General features: G+C 40.4%; 1 pseudogene; it reads right to left on the bottom strand.

The window, feature by feature from the left end:
- Nucleotides 1–858: 858 nt before the first annotated feature.
- Nucleotides 859–7,396, bottom strand: LOC118248526 (lysosomal protective protein-like; annotated as a pseudogene).
- Nucleotides 7,397–25,555: the final 18,159 nt, after the last annotated feature.

Below are 25,555 nucleotides of genomic sequence, written 5' to 3'. Positions count from 1 at the left end.
CTAAAATTTCAGCAAAACTGATTACACTGTTTATGAGACTTAGGTAAGAGAGGGAAATAAAGTGTTTGTACTGCATTTTTTCATAGCCTTTCAAAGTACCTGAAAAGTGTTCATTTAAAATAAAATCCTGCCATTGTTCCTCTGTGAATTTCCTATTTTTTTTTTGTTTCTTTCTTTCTCTCTCTTTTTTTTTTTCCTTTCAATTGTTATACTTCATGAGAACTAGGTGGTGTTAGTGTTTTTTTTTTTTTTTTTTTTTTTTTTTTTGTCTTGTCTTGGTTTGTTTTTCCTTTTTATACCAAGAGAACTTTGTTACAAAGGCAGCACCTATTTACTCAGGAACAGCACACCCTCATTGAGGTTGGGCCATCACTGTGATCTGGAAAAATAAATCCTTTTCCCCAACCTCCTTTCTGCCATACTGAGATGAATAAGCAACTCTATTCTAAAAGTGCAGCCACTGATACGTCCTCAAGCACTGATCGGTATTAGTGAGAGATGCCATAGTGATTGTACTGAAAAAATTCAATTTTTTCACCCACTGAATAGTAGAGACAGCTGTTTCTCACACTGCCCCTTGCTAAATCATTGTAAACCATGCTGGCAGAAATAATCTCTAAGGGAAATTTGCTTTCAGTAGCACCTTGGTCCTTGGCCTGGGTTTAGAGAAGCTGTTAATGGGGCTGATGGCTAGTGACAATTCTGGTGACAGTGCTTATGGTAGAAACATCTGTCTGGGTGCTCTGAACTGGATGCAGACCTACCAAGTGGACTGTACAAATGGCTTTGTATTTCAGAGACTGCAGGATTGTTTATCTTCATTAATCCACTGTTCCTAAAACTAATAATTAATGGCAACTAGTCTGGAAATGGCTGTGCAGGAAAGGAAGTACTGAAGGAATAAACAGTTTTTGTCCAATCTGTACAGAGAGCATTTTTCATCATTTCTATCCAGTATTCATTCTTAATGAAACATCTGAACATGGTGAAGGCAGCAAGGGGCTGGTCCGTGGGCACCATGTGGCCGGCTCCCTTGAGAGTGAGGAAGGCAATGTTAGTGAATTCTTTCACAAAGCCTCCGATCTGCTTCTTGCCTCCTTCGGTGAAGAGCCAGGGCCGGCAAGACACCTACACCTTCTGGCACAGGGAGTTCACAAACCATTCATCCCCAAGGAAGTTGCAGGCCATGTCGACATCCCCATTGTACACCAGGATCCAGTATTTCATGGCTCTGAGCAGCTTCAGGTACTGGTCATTCATCTGCACGTACAGGCGCTTTTAGCTGCGGTTCACTCCAGGGCATCAGGGAAGATGTGAAGAGCCTTCCTCACCTCCAGGGAATTCAGATGCATGGTAGGGACTGTGGAGTTGGTGCATGGCAGGTCCATCTGGACCTTCTTCCAGGCATCCAGAACAGGTTCCGTGGCCAAAAGAACCTCATCGGCATACGGATGAAGGAGTTTCCCACGTTGTGTGTGATGAGATAGTCACCTTCACACCTCATGCTTCCAGGGACACCGTCAGCACATGGGGCGTAGAGATTGTAGATGTTGAGGCCAGACTCCTCTACAATCTGAATCATCTCCTCCATCTTGAGTGTGCAGTTAAGGTTGGGGTTGTCATAGAAGTTCCAATTCCCCTGGGAGCAGCAGAAGGCCTGTAAGCCCTTCCACAGCTGGGTCCCCAGCAGGCTGTGGTAACAGGCAAAGTAAACCAGTGAATTGTCGTTGATCTCACAGGAGGTGAGGCCGTTTCCCACAGCGATTCCCTTCAGGTTGAGGCTGGGGTGCTGCATCACCCACTCTGCCAGCGTGGGGATGTAAACTCCCCCGTAGCTCTCCCCCATGAGGAAGAGGTCATTCTTGAAGTACTCAGGGAAGAGCCGGAAGGTCTCCTTCTGTGCCGAGTAGTTGTTGTGAGCAACCTCTGTGTCATTCCTGGCATACTTCTTGTCCTCGGAGCACAAGAAGCCAACGCCAGTGAGGGACTCCAGGTGGAGCGCGTTGGCAATCTTGTTCCAGGCATAGTCATTGTACTTCAGTCTGACCCACTCAGGCTGGACCAGGAAGGGGCCATGCTCCTTCAGGAAGTCCCCCATGGAGCTGCAGCCAGGGCTGCCGTTCAGGCATAGCACCAGGGGGCTGCTCTGGGGGTTGCTCTGTGCCTCCACAAACCAGTAGTGCAGGCACAGTGTTGGGCCGAGCAGTGGCGGAAGGCTGGCAGGACACTCATCTCGTGGCCCGGCGGTATGGCCTGGCCCAGCCTCAACAGCACCGCCCACAGCAGCGCTGGCCTCACCTGCGGGACTGTGGGCAGCTGGGGACAGGCCTGGTGCTGCTCCTGGCACCACCGGCCCCAGGTCCCCGTCCCGGTCCCACCTCCCTCTTGTCCCCCATGTCCTGTCCCATCCTACTGACCCCACTCCCGGTCCTGCAGCGGCTCCGGGCAGCACAGCGCTGCCAGCTTTCCCCACCAAAACCCCCCTCCCCTCCAAACACTAGAAATACTTGTTCATTTTTACTGGGAGCCCTGTGCCCACTACCTACCTAATTACTGTTACAATACTTCATAGCCCTTTTGTAAAAGTAACTTGTTTCCAAACAAAGGAAAGCCTCTGGCATTCTTTTTTACAGAACTCTGTTCTGCAAATAGTGGCACAAAAATGGCCTCTTCTCAGGGTTGAGAAGTTTTAACCTGAAAGTAAGAAGATCCCCATATCAGCAAAACAGCAAGGTACTGGACAGTCTTCCAGCTGGACTAGTGCAGAGAAAGACCTGCTCATTTAAAGTAATTTTGACAGGTTTATAATGAGCTTGTACAGGGAGGCAACTTTGGGTCACAGAAGACTGGACTTGAGCCAAAAGCATTCTTCTGGATCTCAGTCTTAAATGTGATAAAGGCTCTTTTTGTGACATTTAGGAAGATGTGAATACTTTTTCTTTGTTTTTAAGATAAGCAGCATGTAGAACTTACTGAGAAAAATTATAAGTATGTAACAGCAGAAGAAGCGCAAATAAAAATTATGTAGAAAAGAGATTTTCAGTCATTCAGAGGCCTCTGTTTTCTATGTTTCTAAGGGTAACGTTGATTCACAGGCCATCAGTGCTCTGCAAAACCATGCTAAATGGCTTGCAACTGTTCAATGAATTTGTGACACCTTTCTATAGCTAAAATTTAGCGGACTATGCAAGATGTCCGCTAACAGAATGTTACTAGCAGACTATGAGAAATGTAGAGGGTTGTCAAGGGTCTGTGGTCCCAACGGCTCATAACTCAATTAAACTACCTTCATGAATATGATCATTTTCATTTTCTACTTAGGATGAACAATGGGATATGTAAAAGACACACAGGAGCAAGTGACAAAATCAGAAAAAAAAAAAAAAAAAAAAAAAAACAGAAAAAACAGAAAAAGAAAAAAAAAGAACCAGATTCTCCAGACTGCACAGATTCTCCAGACTGCAGTGTTTGATAATGTATGGGAAAGCATGGCAGACACAGCTGCCACATTTCTGGAGGATAGACTTGCCTAAATATCCTCCATGAGCCATTCTGTTGATCACCATTTTTTAATTTTACTCTTTGGAAGCAGTTACAAGGAGGTTTGGGGTGGTGTAGACAGAGAAGGAACCATATTTCTTTGCTGGATAAGTTCAGATGTTCACTGAACATGCATGACACTTGAACAGGAAGGTATGTGCATGGTGGTTCCCTTCCTCAGGAGGTGGTCACCCTGCAGTGCCAGAGCTGTGTGTGGTCACCCTCAGCAGCGCTCATCCCAAGCTCCTGCCAATTGGGAACATTCCCCACTGCAGGGAGAGGGAAGCTGGGTTATTGCCTGCTAAGGTGAGCATAGTGACTCGGTTTGCAACACTACATGGATAAAGCTGATGGGCAGCTCTGGTATGAACATCTTCATGCACAGTAAGTACAAGCAATGGGATTCACTTTGGGCATTTGATACCTGATATATAGAAAACAGCAGAAGTATTCAAAACTGTCCCCTCCCATATCAAAGAAATGGTGCTCAGTTTTCAGCCATCTGAACCTCCATGATGTAAAGCCATTAGAAGTCCTTAGGGCACAAATTAGTTTTATTATGTATGTGTTAACTACCAGTCATTGTGAAGATCCAGTTAAAGTCCCCGGGCACAACCACAGCACTAATAATTGTTTTGCTGTAATACAAGGTTACATTTGATTTCCAGATGAAGATCTGGCACAGATCTGCCAAATTCAGCCTGTTACTGATTTGCTGGTGAGCACTAAACATCAGAACCTGGTCATTGGTCCTCTGCTTCTTAGGAGCAAAATGCTGAAATAGTAAGAAGCAGGAAACCTGCGTGAATGCTTTCTGTTCCAGGAGGCTATGAAACAGATGGCGTGGTTATAGCATCATTTTCCTCTGCAATAAAGGTTTTGCTTTAATTCTGTAAGTACAGCTCATCTATCTCATACAAGGGGATCCTGGAGGCTTTGTCAGTTTTCTGTGTCTGTTTAGGGACAAGACAGAAAAGTTGTTTTCTTGCCATGGAAAATAAATGTGCTGCTGAACAGCAAAACAAGAAGAAAAAAAAAAAGATATATTATAACCGAGGAAACAATGATTTTTCATGCAGGAGAGGAAGCAAAGCATAAAACAGGTTGTATGGTGAAGCAGGGCAGGCAGAGCCCCATCTTGTGGCAGAAAGTCCAATTCATGTTCCTCTGGCTGTGTATGAGTCACCATGTCCCAGTGACAATGTTCTGGGACATTACTCTGTGCAGCTGGCCTTTAAATATTTAAATGTACTGGACTACAAGAAAGATATCTGCTCTTTGCCAAGCAGCTGCTTATAAACAGCTTTCTAAATTGTGAGTCTAGACTGCACTAGCATAATCCAGAAGAGAACAGGAGGAATTGTGTAATTAACTTTTTCCCTTTACCACACACACACACCCTTTGTGCTAGGAATACAGGGGTAGTTCCAAGTTTAGAAAGGAACTAAAGTGGTTCTGAGATTTTTGGTGTTTGTTTGTGCAATCCAGGAGTTTGTTGTGGTCTGGAGGAGGAATCCAGTTCTATGCTGACTGCTGGTAGCTTTCTTGCTGAAGAGAATTTCACCAGTTCTTCCTTGCATCCACTCCAGATGTCAAAGTAACTGTTTCTCCAGGTAATTTCATATTCCCAAACAGTCACCCTACTCAGCTGGCTGCAGGTAGAGAGAAGACCATAAGTCAGTGAACAGGAATTGTTATTTCATGGTCCCAGAGCTGTAGAATTTTTTTTTTTTTTTCCTGTGCTCAGGGCACCTCTCTGTGGATTTTTCAATGTAAATAAACCCCAAGCCATCTCCTCCTCATGTTGAGAAGGACAGGAGCACAGGAGCAGAGAACTTGTAACTAAGAAGGTATCTGTCATATCTGTGGAATTGTGCAAAAGAGATTAGAGATATTCACTTTTTTTTTTTTCTTTTCCTAACAAAGATCCAGCTCTTTAAGAGATTTTGGCACATTGCATTGATTCAAACAGGAGATGAACCCTGAAATGAGAATTAGGTTCCTAAATCAAGTTCTGAAGTTTAGTGACTGGGGACTTCCCAAGCATAAAGATGGATTTGCCTGAGTATATCTGTGAAAAAGTCTGCTGTGGGTGTCCAAAAAAGACTGGAAATCACTACAAAGGTCTCTCTTGAGCCTTCTCTTGTTTTCTCATCTCAGTTAATGAGCATTTATACATGGAGAACACGTCCTTTCATGTCATTTGGTCATTTTTGCATCTAACTATGAAGTAAAATGAATACAGAAAAGTTGCAAACTTGTTTTCTGTCTACTCATAAGGTTACTTGAAAGTGGGCACTTTCATTATGAAATTGGACCCAAACTTATAGATTTTCTGAGTTCATCTGGGTGTCCTTTCTTGAGAAGAACTTCCCTGAAAACAGAACAATGAAATATCTTGCCAATTTATATTTCTAGCTGAGATGTGATTCTGTGGTGGCTCAGTTCTGCTTTGCTATCAGCTAAGGGTACAGCAAAAGGCTAATTGGAAACCTTCACCTTCCATGAAGACCTTCACTCACTGTGACTATGGCCGTGGGTTGCTGCTTACAGCCTCTGCTTCTTCATGTTCTTACATGTTCTCTTTAAGCTGGCGTCACTGAGTTGAATGGCAACTTATTGGTGAATTGGTAAATGGGATTATGGACCTGCCATGGAAAAAGTATAATACTCTTATATTAGGATATTAGGACTTCTATTCTTAAGAAAATAGACTCAAATACTTTATGCAGAAATGTTCTATGATGAAGACAGTAGCCATCACACCCTATACACATCAGATGGATATGTATCAACCCTATTACTAATTTTTTTTCTTATTGGATATCTCTAGAGTATGTCAGGTTCAGCTATACTACATACGTTACAAGCAAGACTTGAGGTAAGGTGTCTGGCCTAAGGAACTTCAGTGAGTGCAAGAGCAAATAAAAACAAGAAGATGAAATTCATGAGCAGAACAAGGGAAAGAATCCAGATATTTTAGCTAACAGTGTTATGCCACATACACTGGGACACACTCACTTTCCTCTCCTCTGAACTATTCTTTTTCTGCCCTAATTATTTCTTTGTTTTCCCCTATCTACAAAAGATGGTGGACCCATAAAAGAAATGACTAGAAAAAAAAAAAAGTCAAAAGGAAAAGGCTGTAATTTATGATGGAACAAGCTGATAAAAATACTGGAAGGCATACACCGGAAGACCATGCATCACTGGGGAATCTTTTGATTTATAGCATGATTGCTGCAGTGGAGACAGGTAGGGTTTGAGCATGCCAGAACATTATTTACTACACAAAGTATGCTGGCACCTTTTCTTTGATTCTAGAGAAGTGTGAACATCTGTCCTAGTAACTTCAGGGGACACAGATGGGGCTTCACTGGTGGAAAAGGCAAGCACATTGTCAACAGGGAGAGCAGACTGTGGACGTTTCCTTGCTTGTGGAAGAATATGGCAATGTTTTTATTTTTATTCAGTATTTTTCAGTTTTCTATTTCCTATTAACAGACTCTTAAAAAATGCTTCACAAAGGATTATTTTCAAAAGGTCAGAAAGTGGTATTAATCAAGTTTCTTTTACTGAGCATCCTTTGAAGACTATTTTTCTACCATAAACAAAAACTTGAGAGATCCCTAATTGGCAATTAAATAGCTCTTGTGGACATCACTATTTTATTTTATTTTATTTTATTTTATTTTATTTTATTTTATTTTTATTTATTTATTTTAAAAAGGACATTTTGTACAAAAACATGATATGTGCAAAAAGTTTCAACTTGTTTTTACTGATGCTTTGGATAAATTTGTTCTCAGTGTATTTCAAATATGTTATTTGCAAATCTCTTTACCCAGTACTCCATTCTGACTGCAGCTAAATGATATTCTTTACTGAATAATATTATTCATTATGTTTCTCCCCAGCTATTCATCATATATGTTGAGTTCTGATATTCGGTTTTTGGTTTGTATTTTGTTCTGTTGTGCAATGAACTTGCTTAAGAGTTTTAGTCAAGCAAAGGTCTTGCAATTTATGGGGGCCAAGTCCTTCACTGGAGGAACACATTAGACCACTGTAAACTCTGATCCCCAAGGCAGAGCTGGGAATAATCTCCAATGGAAGTCCATACCCAAGTCTAAAAAAGGATAGTTTTCACTTTTTATAATAAACTTCAGCCAAACAGAAAACTTAAGAAAGCAGAACTTCTTTGCCTCTCCAGGTCCCACTTTCTCCTGAGCCCCACAGCCTTCTCTGCACATCCTGTAATCTAGAGGTAATATTTTTCCTATTTCTCAGTCCTTCCCTCCTTCCCCATGTCTTGTCAAACATTGTTTCTTGTCTTTTGTCTATGCCCCTCCGCTCCTGTCTTCATTCCTGACCATGTGACTAAACACTTTTAATTTGTTCACCAGGGATCAGTTTAACATTGCTCCTTTCTGTAATTCACACTGTATCTTGCCTACTGTTGAATTCTGTAAAGCTTTCCATGTTACAAGCTGCTATGCACTATGTCATCTTGTATTGGCATCTTGAATCTTTAATAAAGTTGTTCTCAAATAATGTTTCAATAAATGAAATGTACCTGCTGAGATGAGATTCTGCATATTAAGATGATGAGCAATGGCCTTTAATGGGGTAGAAGATACAGACAAAAGGAGGGATAGGGTAACTTGGAGAAAAAGTAAGAACCCTCCCAATATATTTCTGCATTCAGAGATTACAGTTCTTTTTTTTTTTTTTTTTTTTCTGAGATTTCTCCCACAGAATTGTCAAATTTAATTATTTAGAACACATATCCAATAATGCACTAAGACTAATTCCCTGGGAAACTGTCAAACATGTGAAAAGAAGTGGTGAGAAAAGCCCTGGAGGGATTTTGTTTAGCATGACTGCAATTCAGAAAAAGATGTGTGCACCCATTCTAAGGGCTTGCATATTTGCATATACGTGTAGACATGCACATGTGTTTATATATGCATATATACTGACTTGCATACTAAACAAAAGCAGAGTTCTTAGGAAGAAATGAAAAATGTGGATGACAACTGTCTGTTTTTAGGCAGAAAATAAAATCAGAATATTTCAATTCTAACTCTATAAATTGATATAGACAGCTGATGAAGAGATTACTATTGACTTATCTAAAATGAAAGAGGAAGGGTTTATTTTCTGTGATGATTCATTATGCTATAGAAAATCAGATCCCTAGATGTGCACAAGTACCCAGATACAAATGAAAATCAATACAAAAGAGTTATATTCACCTTCTTATGAATCTGAGTCTGAACACCTGATCCAAGTTCCATTTGTTGTTCTGGACAGGACTGGGAACAGGACCTATCCCGAAGATGCTCTGAAGAGATTTGAGGTTAAGGTCTGCTGCTCAGTGGAGGGAAGGTAATGTGCTAAAGCATTAGTGCACTCAGCACCCTGGCAGCTTCCCAATGTCCCCCAGGACACTCAGAGCTTCAAAGCTGTGAATGAACAGCTGAAACATTTGAGCACAGGAATCAGACAGAGTTAACCAGCTAGAGAAGGACAAAGTCAGGACTGGAAATAACTGAGAAGAAGTAGAAATGTGGGTGCAGGACAGGTAACATAAATCAACCTAAGAGTAGCCACAGGATGGATACAGGAAGAATTTGTAACTATGAGACCAAATTAGCAACTTTAGTCTGGATATTTCTACTGACCCTTGGTTCCTTGTTCATGGATTAGCACTGATTCACCTCAAAAAGGTGTGGGGACACCACAGTACAATTGTGCTGAAAGGAGCTCTTGATATATCAAAAAAGAACACTGTGGGGGGAGTTTCCTAAAAGTCAGTGAGGGACAAGCACTCATCTGAGTGACCTCAAGGAAACTAGAAGGATGGAGAAAGGAACCAAGGAATTTCATCATCTCTGTTCTGCTTTCAGAGGGCACAAAAAAACTATTTGGTGAAGGGGGACTTTCAAAGAGCAGAGCCCAAAAAAACCATCCATGAACCTTTTCTCTGGCTTTCCCCCTCCTCTAATACTGATGAGATTTTCATCCACAGAGAGCTACCAAGATGGATGGGGAAAGGAAGGGCAAAGGTAGACATAAATTTAATGTCTAAGTGCACTCCAAGATTTTTAAGTCCACAAGACATTGTGAAGCCTATTCATTAACTGGCATGCTTAATTCCCCCGTCTCCCCCCCTTTTTTCTTTTTTTTAAACTTTGGATTGTCACAGAGCACATTATTATTATTATTATTATTATTATTATTATTATTTGGTCCATGAGTTTTGGGGCTGCTTAGACGTGCTTTGTGTATGTGTGTGCATGTGCACGAGATCAGTTGATGTGTCTAGATCCCCTGTATGTTGTTCTATGCCATACACTCATAAAGCCTGTCTTAAGGAAGAGTAAAGCTTAGACAATCAACACAGATAATAATAGCTTCTGCTAATGGTGGTGATTTGGAGAACAACCAAGAACTAAATCTGGCACATTTAATTTTTTTGTCGTTATAAAATATTGTGTCTGGTCACCTGCTTTACCCAGGAGTAACCTGAAAACTAGAACTGGGGAGAAGCGATTAATATTATGCTTCTCAGGTGTTGAATAAGTCTCTCCTGGGAACAATGACTTCTAATATTCAGAATAAAATTAGAGCCTGTGAGAGCTCTGCCACCCAGTATTAAAACACTTCCACTCCCTAAATATTCCTTGATTTTACCAGTTCTCTGAGTAGCTGAGAATGGATGGTAATTCCGCTGAAAAGAAACCTTAATAGAATATTTAAAATTGCAATGCACCCTTTCTGCTCCAGTTTTGAACTTGAGAGTAGCTCAATACTGCAGTATTGCTTCTGGGATGATACATATGTGGCTTCTACTGAATCACTGCTGATCCTGAAATGCATCATCTTCTGTCATTCCAGATCCGCTCCCTCTCTCCCATTTGCTTACAGTAGTGCTATAGAACCATAGGACCTACTGCCTCAACCTATTGCATTGTAAAACACCACAGCCCAAAGAGGAAATCTTGCTGATATAGCCCTGAGATAAGGTGTCTTTGGCCACATTTTCAGCCTGGCCACATATCTGACCACATGGTCTTAGACTGGTCAGAGAAACCTGCCAGCAGGTTTCAAAGGAAGAAAATACATTTCTTTTCTGTCTTGAGGCATGAACAGGGAGCTCCTGAGGTAACACAGCAGGGGAAAAAAAATGGTCCACCCTGATATGAAACAATTCTTGAAGGGGTTACTGTGGACAGGGGTACTATTGACCTGGGCAATGTGATGGATTGCACCAAATTACCCATATCATCCCACGGAAGATGCACAGATATTTCCCCTTACTCATAATTTTCAAATCATTCATCAAAACATGGAATATACTGCAGGGCAAGGGCTGAGGTCTTGCTGATTTTCCTGAGCTGTTTTTGCTTAGCAAAACAAAAGCTGGCAAAATTTAAATATGTTGTTTGCTTGAAGTAAGCTAATTACTCTGTGGGTCTGATGATATATCAAAGCTATCCTTTTTTGACAGACTGTAATAAATATCTGTTGGTTTAGAAAAGGAAAATGAAGACATGATATTTTTGCTCAGAAAGCGTAGGCTATTTTTTTATCATTACAGAGACCTGTGGAGCCAGACTGTAGTAGCCATAAGACCAAGTAACACAAGTGCTGAGGTAAGCATGACAAAAGTGATCTGGGTAGCCAATAAGAGTTACATCCTAATGTGGTAGCCTGCGTGATTAAGAGATGTTTAGAAAGTGAATATGTAAAAGCACCACAATAAAGTATGAAAGGCAAGTCTGAGGGGGTGTCTTTATGGCGTTTTCCACAGGACAATATTTCTAGGTGTCACTACACCCTGCATCTGGCAGGTTGTGTTCAGATAAACAAGGAGCAGAACTGCTTTGATGTTGGCAATATGCAGAAATTTTAACTCTGCTTCCCAACTTCTGCTTCAGCAAGTCTGTGACTTTCTCTAATAATCTTTGCATGACTGATCAGAAGCAAACATAACAGAGATAAGGGGCGGCAGCTGTGGTACTTAATTTCAGCGTTATCTGACATTTGTCACCCACAGCTCCCATACCATGAGCTATTGATACACCAGGGGATTCTTCTCTGTCAATGACTGCACGTTGCCAAAGCATGCTTGCATGCGGTTCAAATCTCCCTTTCAGTACCATTGTTAGGAGCGAGACATTTAACTCCCTGTCCTCAGTGATACTGTCATTAAAAGAACAGTTAACCGAAGCAATCCTGTCCTTTGCTATGCAGTGAAAAGTGTCTTCACCCAGATAGCCTTTCCATGGGGAGAGGCACAGAAGAGGGAAGAAGGACAGGATTCCCTATGGAGCTAAAAACGGGCTATAGTAAAGCACCATGCCACCTGATAGCATCTGTGAAGTTAAGGAGGAAGTCCCAGACTGGAAGCTACTCTCAGTGAGAGGAAATCCTGCTCCCAAAACCAGCAAAGGATGGGGAGAAGGGGGAGAAATGCATAACCAGCGATGGCTTAGCCAGGCAGAGCTTGCACCTGCAAGAGATCGTTTATGATTTGGTTGCAGGTTCTCTGGCAAAATAAGTGAATTTAAACACTTCTGAAATAGTTGTTCAGGTATCATGAGTTTCATGGGAGTCTGAAGGCAGTGTAAAATGAGGTGTTGCAAGCTAAAAGCAGCTGTTGCTCTAATTTATACCTCAGGGCCTTTTTGCTGCTCAATGTATGTTGAAATGGAGTAGGCCTAAAGGGAATGTAAATTCATCTTATTTGTGCCCTCAGTTTAGGCTGTTCTGGCAGAATGCAACAGATATACTGAACATATTTTCCTAGGAATTTCCTTCTGCTGATCCCCTCAAAATATCATTTTTTATTATTGCTTTAGCAATGGTGTATAGTTAGTTGACTTTTATTGCCTACAGTATGTGAACATGCAATGAAACTCATTTGGTCTCCCAACATCTATGCAGAACTAGTTAGTTTTCCAGAAAAGAAGTGGACTCCTAAATTCCTCTGAAATGAAATATCTGTTTTCTCTGATTCCCACCAAAATGGATGGGAACAAAATTCTTTTATAAAGCTCTGTTTAATGACTTGTAAGAACTGGTGGTAGAGTAGAGAATTGACCTGGGCTTCAAGGATAGCAAGGAACATGTTAAAAAGTGGAAAACATTTTCATCATGTACTAGTGCTTTAAAAGTGCATGAGCCAAGCACATGTGCAACTGGCAAAATTAGACTGTGCTACTGCATTATAGAATCTTTGGTGCAATTAGACATTTACCCTTTATATCCCATCTTTCTTTGAGATTGTATATTGCATTCACATTCTGTGTTGACTAAATTTTAACTTGTGATTCAAAGTAGTTCTGCTTATGAATTAGTCACTGCATTATGCTGGGATTATATCAAGGATGCTGGAATATTCCACTCACAATGCAAAATTCAAAGGCTTTATTAATATTTTGCAGTATTTTTGCATATGTCTTGATATGCATATAACTAGATTCCTGTTTAGCATATGTATCAGTGACATGCATTGTGAAGGATATAAATTTAGTTATAGAAATACAGCTGTATCCAGTACCTTCCAAAAACAGCTATCTATTCTTTACCTTCTTCAAAAGTAACAATTCTGAAAGCTGTCAATATACATGACATTTTCTGGATCTAAGTTGAAAATTGCTAGTAAATCTAGTCGAAGGAAATGTGATAAAACTATAGACCATGGTAATATTTTTGATTCCACTGAAATTGAGGTACTTTGACTTAGTTTAATTTCCTTTTTAAAGAAGAAAGAATAAGATTCTCAGAATGTGTATGTCTATTTAGAATTTGTGAAGTTAAACATCTTTGTTCATTTGGAAGTCACAACTTACCCACTGTAATTTCTTTTTTTTTTTCCTTTTTTTTTTTTTCTCTTTCCTATAGGGAAACATATAACATTTCAAATAGAAACAGAAGTCAAAGATTTGTATTTTCTTGGAATGAAACATATCTGAAGACCCCAAGTAATCCACCTTTGTTCTTCTAGGCCATCAGATAGAGCTCTTCTTTCTGGAAAATTTTAAAATTTTTAGATGTTCTCCCCCCTGGAATGAAGCCAGTATATGTGCAGTTCCAGTTACAACAGTAGCTTTTAGCTCCCTGCTTTTGCTCTTGAATGACTATCTGGCTTTCAAATTCTTTATTTTTGGTAATATAATTTACCTTACTTCACAGATCCTGTTTCAGTAAGCACGGTTAAAATTTCATCCCTTTACTCTCAGGGTTTCTGTGACTTAAAGATCACAATAATACTGCAAGGCATTTCTTGGCCTGATCTAATCAGTCGAAAGTACTTTGCAGAGGCAGAGCCAGTGGACTCAATTGGCCATGAGATTTGACTTCTGTGGGTTAAACCTAATGATTTTGTCTAACTGCCTTCTGACCCCAGCCGGTGTTCCACATCTCACTGCATCCTGCTCATTCACAGCAAGAGGCAGTTTGAATTTCTGTATCTAGCTAATAGTTTTTTAGAGTTCAAATCATATTCTGATCTGTGTGACTATTTAGAGAAGTTTGAAAGGAAGCAGCATTCTAGCTTTGGGGGACATGCTTCTTACCTCTGTGCTTTTGACTTTTCCTTTTGTTATTTCTTATTTTCCTGACAACAATACTATCAATATCAAGTTAAAGGGAATTCCCTGGCTGAAATTGTCTTTTCACAGACTTCTTATCTGTCTAAACATTCATCTGCCCAGAGCTCAGATCCTGCCTTAAAGTTTTATAGCAGTTGTTTTTATCAGATACTTTAGAGATTTTTTTTTGACCATTCTTCCCCTTCTCCATTAAAGAAGACTGATTTTCATGTAAACTCCATAACACTGTTCATACCCCAGAGTTCCTTTGTAGCTGTAGAGTTAGCCTGGGATCCACTGCTAAAACAAAAGGTGCTGAAGAGAATAAAGGACTCTTCAATACAGAGGCAGAGCAGCTGAGCTGCTCCACCTTGTGTTTAATGTCAAGTTGCACCCCCAGATTTCTCCCCGAGTCTGTACCTTTTCCACTAAAGACATCAGTGCTTATAGAATGGTGCTTATACCTTTCTCTTACGTGATTTTGGACTCTCAAGATCTTCACAGTCTTGGCTAAGTAATGCACACCTTTACCCCATATAAACTAATTAAGTGGACTACATCTATTAGTCCATAACCATTTGTTTCTGGTCACAGTCCCTGACACAAAATCTCTTGGATGTATATATAACCCTGTTTGCAATCCACTCCTTGCTACCTGTCCTTTATCATCTGCACACCAACCATGCTTTTCTTTTGTACTCTCTCTCCTCCAGAGAGTAAGACTTCAGAAAAGAAACATGACTAAAACATCTCTCATTGAATTTTAGGGCAGCATTTTAACATATCACACCGTAAGTATTCTGTTAAACCCTTCTAAACAGCATGTAGAAGAAGTGACAGAATTGAGTTCAAGCCTACTGCCCCCATCACTGTTTGGCTGCTAAAACAACAGCTTCTCCTCTCACTTCACTCTAGCTTTGTTAGTGATAGTAGTCACCTCAAGAGGCAAACACAAATTGTGCTGGAGTGTCGCTGCCTGGCTCACAGTGTCTAAGCACTCTCTGCTCTATCCAACAAGAATATGACAGGAGTCACCTAAACCTTTTACATTCATTTAATTTAAAGCACAGAGTAATTACTGAGAAGGTATTCACAATGAACACAAATAATTCATTTCCTTAAGCTTCAGCAAATAATTAAATAGAATTGTAATTTAACCAATTTGACTCTATCACACCATTTTTTGCTGGCTTAAATTGACTCAGATCTTTTTGTTCAGTGAAGCTATGCTAATTTATATTTTTGGAGAATCTGGTCCCATCTTTTTATTGTGCTAAGGTTATCTATGTTGTCGAATGTCATCTACTGCAAAGATCATTTAGTGTGTGTGGAAGTCAGCTCAGGGACAACTTGTCAGATCATATTATTCCTGTCTGTTGTGGTGAAATACAGTCAGAAATGCAGAAAGCATCTCTCTTTCAGGAAGGTGAAAGAGCAATACAGAAGAGAGGAGACATGCTAATACACCTAAAAGATGTCATCTTTCCTAAAATGCATGTTTTGCTGGAATGTGATTTTAAAAGAGTGATACATCTTAGTACATATTTTACATTTTTTTTCTTGACTTTTTTTCCCTCTGCCCTCAACATTTTAGTGGAAAAAATAATAAAAATATTTTATAAAAAAATTTTTAATAAAATCCAGCCCTATTAAAATTTCACTAATGTAGAAAGCATAGATATTATAAACCTTATTCCTTATCCCACACCTTAGATTTCTGTGTTCTAACTATATGCAATAATAATACATGATTACTGTAGCTAACCAGGTCAATGAAAAATTGGAATATTGCAGTCGTATTCATAACTAATCTGTTCTAGTAGAGGCATTTTTGGCAAAAGAGGTTAACAGTTCAAGTTTGAATAAAATAAGGTCAAGCTTTACAAATTAACTTAATGAACAATTTTGCAAGCTGACACAAACAGCAAAAATATCAATTACAGATACAATATACAAGGGGTATACTGTACTTTTTCTCCTACTTTTCCTGTCTCTGGGTAACATTTTCAAGAAGGTATGAAGGTAAGTGGATTGAGGTCATCTGTAGGAAAGATACACTTAAATAGAAAAACCCTCATATCAGGTATGTGAATCCTCCATTTTTCATTTTCTCAACTCTATTATATTGATTTCTGGTCTTGCTTGAGTCTTTCCCACCCAAGTGGGAGGGGTCTTGCAGTTTCAGGGACTCAACTTCCCATTCAATGTATAAATGAGGCTGACATTTTTAGCAGGAAAAGCAACACGAATACATACAAAGAGGAGTAGTTCCTTCAGAAATAAGGCAACAATGAGAAAATGTAACAGAGGAGTTATGTACAGTCCATCAAAACTTAGTGTGGGAAATAGTTTTTAAGGTTGAATGTTGCTTTGTATCTCTCAGATGGACAGTTCCTTTGTCCTTTGTTATTTCTGCAATCAACACTGAATTACTTTCAGAAACTGAGGCTATTAGATAACCCTGACACCAGTACCCAGCCCTGTAGATGATAGATAGAGACTACTTCAGTTGCTGTAAAAAACAGGCCCTTTCAATTTAGTACTTTTCTGTATGTGAGAAGTGTCTTTCTTTTTTCCTCCTCTGTGGCTAAAAGACATTTGTTCACAGACAGAAAGAACTTATCTTGGGAAGACTAACGTTTCCTGCTCTCATCTAACCATCCCAACCACTCTGATGGAGCCTCTGCTTCATTCACTGCTTAGATGGTTCATCTGCCTATGCACTGAAAAGTTAAAATAGCTGTTTATTTTTAAATAATCATACATAAACAGCAACGTTCCTACAGCATCAGAGCCAACGTAAAGGAAGTTTGAAGGGGCCAGCTGCCTATGCACTTATTCATGAATCAAAAACTCAGATGTCTGGGGCTCATAATACCAAGTACATGCTGGTATTTCATTCACAGTGACATGCTTTGGCCTGTAAGAAAACTTTTTCTTTTCCAAAAACCTCCCATATTCCTGATAAATCAAGGGCTAGACCTCTAAAAAGGGCAAAATATCCTTCATTTATGTGACATTTCCTCTGGAGGGTCCTACTCAGGTCAGTTCTTGTCCCTCCTAAAGAAATCTTGAGCTCTTCCCAGTAGTGCCAGGGTTCACAGTCTAAAGTCACATCTTTAGCAGGATTGAGCGGAAGCTGCGAAAAGCCTCCCAGCTTCAAAGCAGCAGATTTTTTTTTTTTTTTTTAAGGCAGAAGCACAGAGAATCCCAAGGTTTGTTAGCAAGGACCTGATATTTTCCATCCTTCTGCCTGAGGGGAAGATGCAATCATCTGGCACATGTTTACAGGGCATGAAATAACAACTTGGCTGTGACATTTCAGGTCAGAAATGTTCCACTCTTGAGCTTTGAAGACATGGGGGGGGGGGGGGGGAGAACTGTGCATGTATATTTATGCACTGGTTATTTTCTACCGTGCTTAGGATTTGCTATAACTGTGTCAGCACCTGCTGAATGGAAAACTGAATTCTTCCTGCCACTTGAATGACAAAGCTGCCAAAATGGTGATGAATATTTCTTTCAAGGCAGATAAAGTAATCTCTCAGTACTGGTCACCACTGAGTCTCCGAGAAACCTTCAAATGCAATTTTCCCTGTGTAGGTTTGTATTTATTTCAATTTTCAATGAATTGCATCAGTGTGAAACCACCCAAAGAGGACACATAAGGACAGAAAGAAAGAGAAAGACTTAACTGGTGTGTTTCTGATTGACTGTGGAGTTCAGTACTGGGCAGTGAGCTGCTTTATCAATTAAGTTCATTCCTTTCTTAGGGACTGGGACAACCCTGGAGGGAAAGCAACTTTTGCCAAGCAATATATAGGACAATGAAATTACCATGACTAATTTGGATTGGATCTTCGACACAGGTGAGACAGAGTAAGCCACAGCCCACAGTAAATCTGGTACTGGCATTGATTTAATAATATATGAGGTTAGAGCTTTCATCCTACTTGGTTATCTCACACACATGCTCACTCTCTTGCTTCCCCCCCCCCACATTGCATTCACCAGCTCTCAACTTTCCTTCTCCTCAGGGAGATCACATTATCAGCAATGGGACCTAGGTATCCCCCAGTGGGTGTCCCCCAGTATTGATCTGCCTTCATCTTCCTGATCTCCATGACTTTCCCCATATTCTACATCTTTCCTCCAGTCAGGACCTTCACCTTCTTCTTTGTGCCCCTGCTTTCTCTTTCCAAAACCAATTCTGTTTGGGAACCCTTCTTTGATCACCCTCCTCTTTTCCAGACCCCCAAGTCCCCTGTTATCATAGTCTAAATAGTTTACATGCAGAAGCGCAATGCACAAGCAGCCTCCTAATTGCTGGTTCTGTCTTGCATCTGTTTATTGACTGCAGGATTTGGGATGCAATTCTTTGTTTAGTCCAGGAGTTATCAAAATTTACATCCAGCCTAAACTGACCGCAGCTAGCAAGTAGCAGGCGTGTGCTCAAGAATTCAAAAGGTCAGTTTTGGTCATTCCCTCCATACATGTACACCCAATTATCATCCAGCCATTAGCATTTACTGCTCAAATATTTTTTTTTTGTGTGTAACAGTTTCAGTTGGTGAAAATCAAGGTGGAAAAAGGGGATTGAAACATTTTCAGACCAATCTGGAGGTGTCCTTTTTTTTTTTTTTTCTTGCATGAATATTTGTGTTGCTGTTTTACAACAGAAACATTATTTCACTCATTAAAATCTTGTGCACACTATTGTTTGAGTATCATATAAACCCTTCATATAAAGGAGATTTATTGCTTTTCCTCTTCATTTTGCTTGTTTAGCTCAAGTCCTGTGTGATTACCCTAATGCAGGGGTTTGCTACTGAGGGCAATTTGAAATGCAATGCTTGCTACTCTCCCAGCAATGAGGCCACCTCAATGAATCCCCAGCTGGAACCTGTTGAATGCTCTGCCCCATTTCATATGGATAGAAAAAAACAACATTGAAGGCAGAATACGGACTGAAAGAGGGACTTTTTACAAACTTCCCAAGTAACCTTGTCAGGAAGATGAAATGTTTTATTCTCTCACTCCTTTTCAATTTTCTCAGGTTCTGATATCTCCCTGTTGCCAACATTTTTTTTTTTTTTTTGAATGGTGAAATGAACCACAAAAATGCAATGGCAGAAAGATTTGAAATTTAATGTTTGCATATCTGTTTTAAAATTTTGGTAACTTTTGTCTGCCCATCTGTCTTGTCTTGTGTCCCTCCCTCCCCCCTGCCCCATCCACCCCTCCATACACTTCTTCCACAGTCTGTTTCACAGATCTGATAGAAAGAATTACAATGAGTCTGAATGGGTCCGTTGCTTTATACTGCATGTCACTAGCTGAATGAATCTTTTGAAAATAATCACAGAGAATTATGAAGTAATAATACTTAAAAGACAACTACGTGTGTAAGTGCATATGGATCTGAATTCTGCTAATACATACTCTTTGGTCGAAGGTATTTCTAACCACATTAATTGTTTGCACCTGAATATAACCACCTTTTAATATATTGCCTGCCTAGGCAAGCTTCAGGTGAGAGCAGACTCAGCTGAGCAGCATAAGCTAATCTCTGATTGCCCATCTGATAATAGTCTAATGAAACTGAAGATCTGTTGTTTCCCAATGATAGGAGCTGAGATTTCAGGTCACTTGATGTATGGAATCTCTTTTTCCTCTCTTGTGAATTCTTTGCTCCTGGAATAGCAGTCAGGATAATAGATGCGCAGAATGAAAGTGTTAAAAGAGGAGCTGCTGGCATGTTGGGAATCATAGTGTGGTTTTCCCTTTGGAGAGGTACACAAGGGACAGGAAAGGTGAGTTCATGAAGAACCTCTTTCCTCCTTCTCCTTGTGCAACAGATCTGTGAAATGTGGGGGGGGGGGGGGAGGAGGGACTGTCAGCTTCTGTTTGGACAATAGGTTAATGAAAGACATGACCCGAGAGCTTTAGTTGAACTTGTATGGCAAGTAGGGACGTTGGGACCCAGTGTCTGTACTTTGAACCTTCCCTGGTTCTCTGAAGTACTATAGAGAGCTAAAACCAGCCCTTTGTGTCTGGAGGTGTCCTTATGTCACGCTTCCGTAGTCAATGTATGTATGTTAGTTGGTGCTTTTACTACATCCCATGGAGTGAGGATCATCCTGCAGCTGTCCCAGCCCCATGGTGGCTGAAGTTGCTCAGAAGTTGCTTTATTCATTGCTAAATAAAACAACACCTGGATTGAGCATCTGGAAAATATGAGTAACTGTCACTGCACAACCATAGTGAAGAGCAATAAATACAGCTCTTTGTCTCCCTCCAATGGATAATTACTGTCAGCATTTACAGCTGAGGGTGATATCCTTGCTCCACTTTCATGATGGGCAAGGTGTCAGTGACTGGCCTCTTTGCCACTGAGTCAGTGGCCTAAACTTTTAGATCCAAAGGTTTGGAGTTACAACTTTGGAACCAATCTGGAAGGAGGATTTATATGCCCCTAATGCTCTAGCATAAGGTGTTTAGTTGCTGGATCTCAGACCATGGGGCAGAACAGAGGGATCTGGTCTCCCTCTCTGACACATTGCCATGTGTAAGGTTGCCTCCACTTTGTAAACTCACCATAAAAAAGGTGGTGCATACATCTGGGACAGAGAAATTTCTACATCTCTTCTCTGATGAGAGAAAACATCTGGGATTTGCAACATTTGCTAGCAGCCAGAAGCTGGCTTTTAGCTCTCAACAAAATAATACCCATCACTACAGTTCTCCCCTTGTTGTGCTGTGGCACTGGGGCTGTTCTGCAGCAGGCTGGCCTGTCGGTGCTGGCTCCCACAGCACCCTTGAGCTTTGCAATGGTTTGTTGCTCTGCTGCCTGACCTTTGTGTATGTGTTATGCGAGATCAAAGCCTACAGAAATATTGCCACAGGCAGAAACAGTGGTTTGATGCAGCTCTGGCTGTTCTGAACTAGAGAAGGGCAAATTGTGAATCAATGCAGAGAGGCGCTGCGGGAGGAACGGGACACTGAGGGGAACACAGGACTGGTCTCTGTCTCTGCTGCTGACTTATGCTAGCAGGCCAGGCTAAGGTCAAGATCCTTTCCACACAGACAAGAAAACAAGTATTATCAAAAAACACATCCATATAAAAATGCTGTCAAAGATGCATTTGAAAAAATATATAATTTTTTTTGAAAGATAAGGTTTGCCTGAAAGTTGCCTGACTTTTTTGTAGCCAGCATCCCTGTGTCTTATTCCCTTCACACTCCAAGTGGCTGGCTGAATGAGAGGAGAAAGGGATCAGCTATGTCTCAAGGCCACAGCTGAACTTGACCTTGTGCTATTAAATTCACAGGAAGTCCCAGCAACAGCAGCTCTGCTGCTGCATCTTTCTGCCCAAACAGGCAGAGTAAATGTTATCATTAGCATGTGCCAGCCAGGAAATCAAGGTGATAACAGACAGGGTACCAGCAGAGCTGAGAGGGAAAGCTGGTGCCCATGGAGTCTCATGAATGATCTGCTCATCCTAGCCCTGACCCCACTCCTCTGCCTAAGGCTCTTGTTCCTGTCATGTGTGAGTAACAGAAGCTGTGAGGCTGGAACTGCGTCACTGGCTGAAGTCTGCAAAGCTTCATGGTGTAAGAGAAAGCAGTGATGAATGCATGATGGATCCTTCAGCAGTGCAGTTTGTTGCTATTATTGGGGAGGAAAATTCAAGGTGAGATGAAAAAGCGCATCCTTTTCCACATTTATATGGAGAAAACCCTTATACTACAGATCTCATAATATCAAGCTCCTCTTGTAAAATTACTCACATCCTTAGTCATTCACAATAATTATAAATCTGTACTGAAATTAAAAGGAAGAACTATTTGTTTCTTAAAGAAATGCACACACACATGTATATACATACATATAAGATGTACCAGTAAAATCCAGCTGCTTATGAAGTATGATGATTTCTTCAAGGATAACCTTTATCCATTGCACAGTACATATAACAGAACAACACAGTTACAGACTGTACAAAACAGGCATGCAATAAACTACACCAGAGTTGGCTCTGGTATCCTTGTGCAGGGGTGATATTAGAAACTTGCATTCCTTTTAACTGTTACAGGCAGTTGGGTGTAACTGGGAGCAGAAGGTTCATGCAGCAGAGCAGGTTGGCTTTTCCTAAGCAGTCTGATATTTTGATGGCCATTTTGGGGACAAATCTGTGAATATTGATGAACTGAAAGGCATGACCAGGTACAAAGTCCAGGAAAATATCCTCACTAGGAAATCATCCTTCAAGGAAAAGATATTATGAAATGTGAACTAAGAGTTGATAAGCATGTTTTCTTTCCATTCTTTTAAAGTCAAGCTACTTTAGACAGAGGATTGCTGTTTTGTTTACCTTTGTGTAAGTAAAGCTTCCCTGACACAGGGCATGCTCAAAGGAAATCAGACTGTAAATTCTCTCCCAGACTACTTTAGCAACCAAATGAACAAATAATCTATGAACTGACCCATATGCTTACTCCAGGTTGAATTGCAGTTTTCTCTTTGCTTGTCTTTCAATTGCCAGAATTAAAAGACTCTTGACTACCCCATTGCACAGCTGGCAAAGCAGTAGAAAGCCACAAGCAAAGAACATCTTGAGATCCAAATCCCAAAGCTGCTTCTTCCACTACCCAGATCTGCTAATCCTAATGAAATGGTGTGTCCAAAGGGAGATGAATAGGAAAAATTACAGTGGCAGAATTAAAGGCTTAGTCCGTGCTTGCAGTTGCAGTGATAATTTGCACTTTTGGAGCACAAGATGTCTGCAAAGTGGGACAATACTGTTGTGCAATACAACCTGATGCCGTGAAAATTCTGATCAGCTCCCTTCAGAGTAGCTTAACATTTTAAAGAGCTGTTCTTACAGCAAACACTTATTCTTACTGCACCACTGGTAAAGGACAGCAAAGAGTTATCATGGCTGATTGAGTCCTCTCACACTTTTGCCAGCCAGATTTGTGTGTTCCTAGCACCCTGTGCAAAGCAAAGACTGCTCTAAAGGGTTTAAACTAGCAACAGAAAATCATAGAGGTCTTTTCCAATCTGAACGACTCTAAGACCATCTAGTCCAATCCCAGTATGCAAACAATATCACCACCAAGTTTTTGTTCTAACCTACAATTATGAGGTTGGAAGTGACTACCAACATCTGGCTGTCACAGGCTGAATTCTCAGTGTTTTTTGTTTGATTGGTAAATGCATTGTCATTTATCCTCTGAAAGGAAGTGAAAAGCCTCGATGCTGTTTTTCTTCATCAGTGAGCAGTAAAACTGTTAGCACATCTTGGTAAGATTTTTTTATTTTTATTTTTAAATTGAATTACTCTGAGATGAAGCAAACCTTATTTCAGCCACAATGCTCTCTCAACCAACCCTTGTGATCAAACAAAAGAACAACCAGAAACACCTTAACAAAATAAAACCCTTTCCTTTCATCAGCTTGGAATAACACTGCTGCATTGTTACAAGATCACTATATCACTTCTCAGTTCTTGACGTTCCCAAAATATTATATAGAAAAGCTATTATAACCAGAACTTACTGTGCCCAGCACTTCCGTTCTTACTGTAGGGGCTTATGACTTCATCTAGTGGTAGTTGTCTCTGTCCCCAGTGCTAGCTAAGACGACAGTCTTCTTATGGTAATGATTCATCTCCAAAGAGAATTGATAGAGAATTCTTTCCCATTGGAAAATGCTAATTTTTTATATGCAAACCACTTCATCAAAACATGCTGCCTCTAATGTCAGAACTGAAAGAACTTCAAAAACTGAAATAAAATCAGAAAATATGGTCACAACATTGTATTTGTGGCATTTTAAGGAGAATGATTTGATCTTTCATTCCTTTTGGCTCCTTATTTATAGGAAAATATAAACCAAGTCTGAAGGAAAAGTCTGACCAATGTAAAAAAAGAATTTTTCCTACCCCTAGTTTTTTCCATCACAATTTAAGTGGCAAGTTTTTCTAAGCTTTATCTTTGTAAATTCAAACTTGTAAGATTCGCTGCAAAATAAATCAAATTAAAAATAAAATATTTCACAACTATGTTCACCAGAACTTGGACCGGAAACAGGCAACCATTCCAGGGATGGATTATTTTTCTGTTTTTAATTAGACTTTGGAAAAAAGTAACTTTTCAGTTTTTCTATTTTCTGCATACCTATGTTAAATTTCCTATCAACCCCGTCTCTGAAGCAGCAAGGAAAAAAGAATATGTTCTTTCAAACATTTGACCATCTGTATGTAGTAGAGAGAATGGCAATTGTCCAGAGGACAATGCTGCATAACGTTTATTTTAAAATAAAAGTTCATCTTTTCTTTTGCAAGATTAAAAATCTTTCGATTCTACAGAAATGAACCCTTTCATCCATGGCATGCATGCCAAAAATAGGTATTTCAGCACAATATTGACTTCAATGTCCTGCTTGGGTCATCGTGATATTAGTGATTATTATATTCATTTAGCAAAGCAACCCTTAGATGAGATCCAGGGTTTAGACTGGCAGTTAGGTGATATTTTCAGACAGGTAAGAGAAGCCAGGCTAAAGAAAGAAACAGGAAGGCAAGGCTTTCTTCAAGCAAGGACTTATTCTTACTAACGCTGAAAGCCTCCCATATGGGAAGGTTGTTGCATGATGCTCTGCATGCACAAAGATGCAGTTACAGCTATTATCTTGTCCCTGAGCAACTGGAACAGAACCGTGCCATTTTCTGTTTGCAGCAGCACTTTGCAGAAACAGCAGCGCAGCACCACAGATCATAAAGCACTTTGCAGACACTAAATCACAAAACATGCAAGTGCAGAAAGTGTTTTATCGCTGCTTTCTTGGCATGCAAATTAGGGAGCCATTGAGTCCATGTCTAATGTATCTGTAACTACAGTCATTAAAGCAATTCATGATGAAGTTGATTGATGACTTGTTGATTCTGAATGACGGGATGCCAGCAGAAGAACCAGGGAAGATCTCTTGGCCAGTAATGACAGGGGTCCAAACGGTCGGTGTTGAATTACTCTGAGGCCAAGGAGGAGGGATACGTTGGTTGTATTGCTGTGGCTATGGCTGTGGCAGGCTGCCTGGCCGGACTATTGTGATTCTCCCTGCATAGGATCAAGAGCATTCAGGAGGACACAGCTGTCGGTGCAGAAGTCAGCCTTCAAAACCGTTTGAAATCCAAATAACAGCATTGCAGGACTGTGACAAAAATGTGATCTTCCAGACAGTCACAGAAGACAGGGCTGTGTGGACAGTTAGACCTAGGGGTGACTCAGGACTTGGGAGGGAGCTGTCCTGAGACAAGTAAGAGGATGAGGTAAGGTTGTCCTAGGAAAGTACTATCAAGTTCAAGGTCACCAGATGTCAGGAACTGGATGCAAGTCTTCTGAACTAA

This window comes from Cygnus atratus, chromosome 7 (genome assembly GCF_013377495.2).
Source record: "Cygnus atratus isolate AKBS03 ecotype Queensland, Australia chromosome 7, CAtr_DNAZoo_HiC_assembly, whole genome shotgun sequence".
Taxonomy (NCBI): Eukaryota; Metazoa; Chordata; class Aves; order Anseriformes; family Anatidae; genus Cygnus; species Cygnus atratus.
Note: the sequence above shows the minus strand (reverse complement) of the source record. Positions and strands in the feature narration are given on the sequence as shown.